This window comes from Perca flavescens, chromosome 24, assembly GCF_004354835.1.
Source record: "Perca flavescens isolate YP-PL-M2 chromosome 24, PFLA_1.0, whole genome shotgun sequence".
Taxonomy (NCBI): Eukaryota; Metazoa; Chordata; class Actinopteri; order Perciformes; family Percidae; genus Perca; species Perca flavescens.
In genome coordinates, this window is record NC_041354.1 from 15500040 (window position 1) to 15507265 (window position 7226).

Below are 7226 nucleotides of genomic sequence, written 5' to 3' on the forward strand. Positions count from 1 at the left end.
TCATTCCAAATCCAAAGACAGTTTAGTATATATAATGAGATTTAAGTCATTTAAATGGCAATCTTTTCTTGGTATTTTTAGGTGATGCCCCACAAGAGGGGACTTAGTTTACATGAAACCACATTGTTTAATCATGATAATTCCTAATTATTTTTGATGATTGATCAAATCGATGATTGATTACACTTTCGTTTTTGAATGTGTTTGGGGAAAAATGTTTATTTATCAGGATGTAACGAAATGACGGAAATAAATCCAACGTTGAACCAATGACCATGGAACCAATGACCAATGCAAACTGTGCAGCCCGGTCAGAATTTTTGGAGCGCACCCAGCTAGTGTCGCAATGTGGTGTGTGGGATAATATAGTATCTCCTCATCAAAAAACTAGCTACTTTGGGCGCCCGGACAGCTCAATTGGTAGAAAGGGTGTCCATATATAGAGGTTTACTCCTCGACGCAGCGGGCCAGGGTTCAACTCCGACCTGCGGCCCTTTGCTGCATGTCCTTCCCTTTCTTTCCCTTTCATGTCTTCAGCTGTCCTGTCAATACAGGCCTAAACATGCCCAAAAAAATAGCTACTTCTAGAAGTAATAGGTTGACATTGTTTCATTAACATTCCTTTCATCTAATAGGTCTAAATACATTTCCAAGGAGATTTGGTTCAATAACAGTACCTTTTGTGCTTAGTTAAAGCCTGACAAAAAAAACTGTCAAATGAGATACTTTTGGTAGAAAGATATAAGAATCGCATAGGGGGGCCAGCAGTACATAAAGCTGCCGTAAAAAGCCCCAGGCAGACGGCTGCCATCACCCAATATAGCTCTGTATTTGTGGGGAGCATCTGCAAAGTCCGGCCCCCAGCAAAACTCACTCGGCATATTCTGAATGCACTGTGCACATGTCCAAAGAATGCCTCTAAAAAAACCCTGAATAATACTGGAATATTCCACGTCTTAATCGGTAAATGCCATATTCGAAAAAAGACCGTATCTGATATCCAAACAGGAATATGCTGTTTACACGACCTGTATCAAATTCTGAATATTGTCATTTTCGGAATAATAGTGGAATATTGGCGTGCACGTAAACATACTCATTGTTTCCAGCAGGGAGATTTCTAGGAATTGAGGAGGTTTGGGGCTTAGCCTGGAACGGTTAAACTAAAATGAATGCAATGCAAAACGGTGATTGGCTTTCCCAGCTTCTTAGTAGCCAGTGTATGTTCATTTTAGCCCAACATTTGGCCTAATCATAACTGGCCTGGCAACCCAAATAGGCCAAGGTTTTGTTTCCAGATTTATGTGGTGACTTATACTATGGGGGGGGAACTTTTAAGCACTTATCTATATATATATATATATATATATATATATATATATATATATATATATATATATATATATATATATATATTTTTTTTTTTTTTATAAAAAGGACCACAAACGACTTTCACATTGCAGTAGGCCTACATGCATGCATTTATGAATGACATTTAGTCATACTGCATCATTTATAAATGTACATTTGTTGTGTTGTAGGAAATATAGATGAGGCACTTGTCCACATGGTCGTAAAAGACTCACAGCCGTTCAGCATTCAGCATTCAGCTTTTGTGAGCCTTCTGGATCCATCCTATATTCTGCCATCACGGCAAACTGTGAAGGCCATGGTGGAGTCCAAGTTTGTGGAGGAAAGGCAGAAGGCCCAAGGATGAATTGCTGAAGGCTACAGCTGTGAGTCTGACCTCAGACATGTGGACATCTATCCATATGGATGCGTATCTTGCCATCACCTGCCATTACATTAATGCCGATGACAAATTGTCCACCGTATTATTATCGGTGGGGAAGTTCCCAGAGAGGCATACGGCAGCCAACATCGCAGCTACAAAGACATCTGTCATGGAGGAATGGGGGATTCAGGGAAAGGTGAGATGCCTTGTGACTGATGGTGCAGCAAACATGTTGGCATGTGGAAATATATTGCAACTCAGACACAGCATTTGTATTGCCCATGCTATCAACCTGCTTGTGAAGAAAGCCATTGACCAGACACCAGGTCTGGAAGAAATAAGGGGCAAGGCCAGGAAGATTGCTGCCTATTTCAGGACGAGCACTGTTGCCAGAGAGCGACTCCTCAGCATCCAGCAGCAGATGGGCATACCTGTTCACAAGCTGGTGCAGGAGGTGGAAACACGTTGGAACAGCACGTATGAAATGATGGCCAGGCTTTATGAGCAGAGGGAACCGGTCAGTGCTGCTATGGTGTCCCTCTCCACCGATTTGGCGGCCCTGACTTCAGCAGAATATCATAACATAGCTGAATGCCTTGGACCGTTGTCTCCTCTAAAAGAGGCAACGGTGGAGCTGTCATCCGAGAAAACTGTCTCTGGCGCCAAAATTGTTCCCCTTGTGAGAATGCTGAGGCATGCCATTAATACTAAACTGCGGGAGGTGAATGGTGAGATGGCGAAGGAGCTCTGCACCAACCTCACGCGGCTCATGATGGAGCGACTAAGTCACTATGAAACAGCAAGTCAACACTCCCCGGCCACTTTCCTGGATCCACGATTCAAAGCAGTGGGATTTTGCAACCCAGGAAATTCTCAGAATGCCATCAGAAGGCTCACAGCTGAATGTTCATTCCTTTTCAAAGACAGCAGCACTCCACCTGACCCAGCAGCACAAGAGCCTGCTGAATCCTCAGGTATGAATCTATAGTCAATATTGTCATGTTTATATAGTATTTCTGTAGCTTAATGCATTGTTTTTGTCACTATACAGGAACTGGCCTATGGGATTTACTGGACCAACGTGTGTCAGACACCAGGAAGGTGAAAAGTGCCACTGCAAATGCCACTGTGGAGGTGCAGAGGTACCTCAGTGAGCCCAACGTACAACACTCAGAAGATCCACTTCAGTTTTGGGCACAGCACAAACATGTATACCCTCACTTGTACGTGCTGGCACGTAACATTCTCTGCACACCTGCCTCCTCTGTGCCATGTGAGCGGGTATTTTCCAAGGCTGGTGATGTGGTCAGCAAGAAACGAAATACGCTCAGCCCTGGAGCTGTGGAAACGATTCTCTTTCTGAATAAAAATGATCTATAATTCCTTTTCCCACAAACACGTCACCAATCACAACAATAACCCCCTGACCTGTCCACAAGCATTGTTGTTGTCCATAAGCATCATCACTGTTTGTTAACTGTCACAAGCACTTTTACTGTCCCAAAGTATGTCCTTGTCACTGTCAAAGCACTTCCCCAATCAACTGACTCACACTATCTCTATGAACCGCCACACTGGCAGTAGACTACATGTCACACTGTTAGATTGCCCATATAGCCTATTCCTTCTGCACTGCCTATCTCACCTATTTGGCTGAGGAGACAATGTTGCTCTAGGGTACGTAGGCTACTCAATATAATCACAGAAAGGTGTTTACAATGTGCAATGTGTCCTACATTAATTTCCCTCCAAAATTGATGTATTTGTTTTCTAACACAAAAAACGTTCACACCATAATCCTAACTTTATAGTTTTATTTTGTGGAGAAGGCAATGACATTTTCATTTATGCATGGTCACAAAAAGGATAAGTTATTTGTCATTATTTATTTATCCATGAATTCATACACACAATGTACTCATCTTTGACTCACAGACATTCATGCCTAATATCTGTGAAACTTTTATTTTTGTTGTGATCTAATATTTTTATTTAGACAATTAACAAACAATACACTGGGACATAACGCGTCCCAGGAGCATCTGTGAAACAGTTGGGGACACAATGCTATTCTTCCTTTCACCACTAGATGTCCTCATAGAGTACTGAAGCTTCGAGTATTGAACCTTTTTTCGATACAATTGGATTGAAAGCTTCACTGGTTCAGAAAGCTTCAGTTTGCCATCACTACTAAACAGTCACCGTGTCCCCCCCACAGCCTGTGCTCTACAGAAGGTGAATTGTTACATTGTATCAATTTTATGAAATTTCTAGAACTTGTTTTGCTAATTGCATTAGCATGTTACCACAAGAGATACATCTGTAACAGTGTACTTCATGGTATCACTCCAGCTAATTAATGTCCATTAGCTCTCATTCACTCCTGTTCTGTCGCTCCGCTGTACATAAGACTACAGGAGGCGAAGATAAGCTTTTATAGAACTTTAAAGTAGCAACTTCTTAGACTACACACAGTGGCCCTTGTTTATGAAACGTGCGTACCACCTAAAACAGGCGTAGGGCGGGGTGTACGCCGATTCCTACGCAAAGCAAGGCATTTATCAATTTGAACGTGAGCGCAGGCTGCGATTAAAATCTCACGTCTGGGCTGAACTTGTGTACGCAAGTTTTCCAGTGTGACTAGCGGTGGTTCGTGGTATAACTACCCGGTTTGGGTGAATTGTTGTGATTGGTGAAATGTTTATTCAGTGTCCTATTAAAACAAGCGCTTCGGCAGTCCTGAAGTCGAAGCGATGGCCGCTCTGGCTCTGTTAGAGGGTTTTTCGGGACCGCGCTGATTTTTTTTTTTTTACCGAGAGTGACCAGTGGCTAATGAGTCGTTTTTGTCTCCCGAGGCATGTCCTCCTGCAGCTGTGCCACGATTTAGAGCCTCGGTTAAAAAGAGAGACTCAACGGTCCAACGCCATACCTGCGCCAATGCAGTCGCTCTGTACGTTAGGGTTTTTTGGCCACCGGGACCTTTCAGCGGGAGATCGGGGACAGGACTGGTATATCACAGCCAACAATTAGTCGAAGTATGCCAGCAGTTTTGGCAGCTATCAAGTTCCTTTCTGCTAGGTATATTCAATTTCCATATGATGATACACAGCAAACTGTGATTAAAAGACAATTTTATGAGATTGCTGGGTTTCCAAATGTGATTGGGGCTCCTCAGCTGGCGTTTATATTAGTTTGATGTCTGACCGGCCTCCTCCCATCTGAATTGGAAGCAACACGTTTTTTTGTGGCCAGTTTGATGTCGGACCATTTTTTTCTTGACCTTATTGGAAATACAAATATAGTTATCAGAATCCTACAAGTTATATTTAATGACTTAAGCGTAGAAAATGATGTATTACTTATTGGATAAATAACTTAAATAGTCAAACCTCTGCCTGATTTTAAGCTTCCAAATAAAACCAAGCGGTTGGCCTCCACCTGAGGCGTGAGCGTCTATTTCTACCTCAGAGAAATTATTTTTCTTTGCCGGATGTCGCTTATCCATGTCGTAAATTCAAGGGCGAGGCCTCTAACCCGTAATTATATGTGGTCGTGATATTTAAATTACAATTGTTTCCAGCCGCTGCGTTTATCAGTTTACGACCATTCTTACGCTCTGATTGGTGCGATTAAAAAAATGTTTCATGAATCACACGTGAAGCCTGTCGTAAGATGATTTCTGCGCTCGTATCTGCGCTGGTTTCTATATTAGGAGGATAAATGAGGGCCGATTTTTCAGTCGGCTCCACTGCTAACAATAATGACCTTCTCTAACTATTCTACCCATTTCCTTTAACCCTCTCCTCAATTTCCCAACTATGGCAAGAAAGAGCTTGCCCAAAAATATTAATTCCCATTTATCCCAAAAAAGATAATTCAATACTACTCATCAAGGATGCAGAGAAATATGAATTATTGCTCTTCCGTTGCAGTTCCTCCAGGTTGAGGCTGCTTCTTCAACTCATCACTCAGTGAGAAAAATGCATCATACTACGTATTAACGTGTGTTGGTATTGTCAAGTTAGCTATAAAAGTTGAAGCGACATCAGTATGATGGACAGTTGGCCTATATGGGATTTGGGTTTATTTAAGTAAGTAAAGAGAGGAGCATTGCTACATATCCTTCATTTCTTACTTTCTTACATATTTCTTTCAGGCACTTTGACAGTGCAAACCTCAGCAAAAATATCAGTTATAGTAAATGGAAGAATTCATCAGTCAGTCAGTATACTGCATATTATACAGCTTATACAAGGTTTAAAGAGAAATTAAGACTCAACATTACAGAAGTCCTCAAGGAGGTGCTGTGGCTTAGTTGGTTAAAGTGCCTGTCTAGTAAACAGGAGATCCTGGGTTCAAATCCCAGCAGCACCTTGTTGTTGCAGAGATTACCTCTGTTAGCATCCCATCAGCATGTGGGCCCAATCACCATGCTACCCTGGTAGTAAAGGAAAAAGGATTGAAAAGGCAGACTGTTTTCCCTGGCATATTAAAGGAGAACTCCGGGCAATTTTTACGTTAATCTATATATATATATATATATATATATATATCTGTATATATATATAATCTAATGTCTATATAAAAACTTTTTTTAAGATACATAGTCACTAATATGGTCATAATCACTACAGGGCTCAATTACCTATTTTTGAGGGTGAAATAAAATACAATTTTTTGCCACGAAGGCTTGAACAGCCTTCTGGAAGACATCCACCAGACCAGCGGGCAGGGCCTGCTAGCCCGGCTAAGGAAGCACTGTAGTGATTATGACCATATTAGTGACTATGTAACTTCCATTTTTTTACTATAGACAGTACTCACATAAACTAAAAATAAAAATTGCCCAGAGTTCTCCTTTAAATTTACACAGAAACAGTACAGACTTAAGATGGTACATAAAAACACATCAAATGCAGAGCAATGCAAGTTTAAGCTACAATATACACCTGTTTTTTTCATCAGCATTTCTGTTCATTTGGCCTAATTATGCTGTTTTGATAAAAACTAGTAAATTCATTATTACCTCTCCTCCAGTCTGTAAGGAAGAGCCTGGAAGAAGCTCATATCAGGCAGTCTGCCCCTTAAAAGCCCTGGCAGTTAAAGTTCAAGTTTATTTCACCTCTGACCTCAGTCACCATCACGTGCACCTTAAACCACACCGGGCCACGTTCAGCCCTGACGAAATGAGCAAACCATTTGATTGAGGCCTGAGGGGTGCTGTAGCTTAGAGGTTAAAGCGCCTGTCTCGTAAACAGGAGATCCTGGGTTCAAATCCCAGCAGTGCCTGATTACCAGTTGATTACCTGATTACCAGTGTTGTCACCAGAATTTACATGGAGTGACCTGCTTGTTTTCAACAAGGACAACAAACTAAAATTCTGATTTCCCGGAGCCCAAAGTTACATGTAACATTAGGATGTGAAAGGTGCAATATGTAATAAGCTAGTGTTTAAAATAGTTACAGTACGAATTCAAAATACTGGAGCGA

The 7226-nt window shown here is 41.5% G+C and overlaps 2 protein-coding genes and 2 non-coding genes across 4 annotated transcripts in view; 2 read left to right on the top strand and 2 right to left on the bottom strand.

Moving 5' to 3' along the window:
* The window catches only part of LOC114550677 (zinc finger protein 2 homolog), a 393410-nt gene that overhangs the window by 231122 nt on the left and 155062 nt on the right, over positions 1-7226 (bottom strand). The window lies entirely within an intron of this gene.
* Positions 1-7226, bottom strand: part of LOC114550699 (zinc finger protein 271-like) — a 160025-nt gene that overhangs the window by 34478 nt on the left and 118321 nt on the right. The window lies entirely within an intron of this gene.
* On the top strand, positions 6036-6109 carry trnat-agu (transfer RNA threonine (anticodon AGU)). Its single transcript has one exon. It is a non-coding gene; the product is annotated as a tRNA-Thr (tRNA).
* On the top strand, positions 6952-7024 carry trnat-cgu (transfer RNA threonine (anticodon CGU)). The gene has a single exon. It is a non-coding gene; the product is annotated as a tRNA-Thr (tRNA).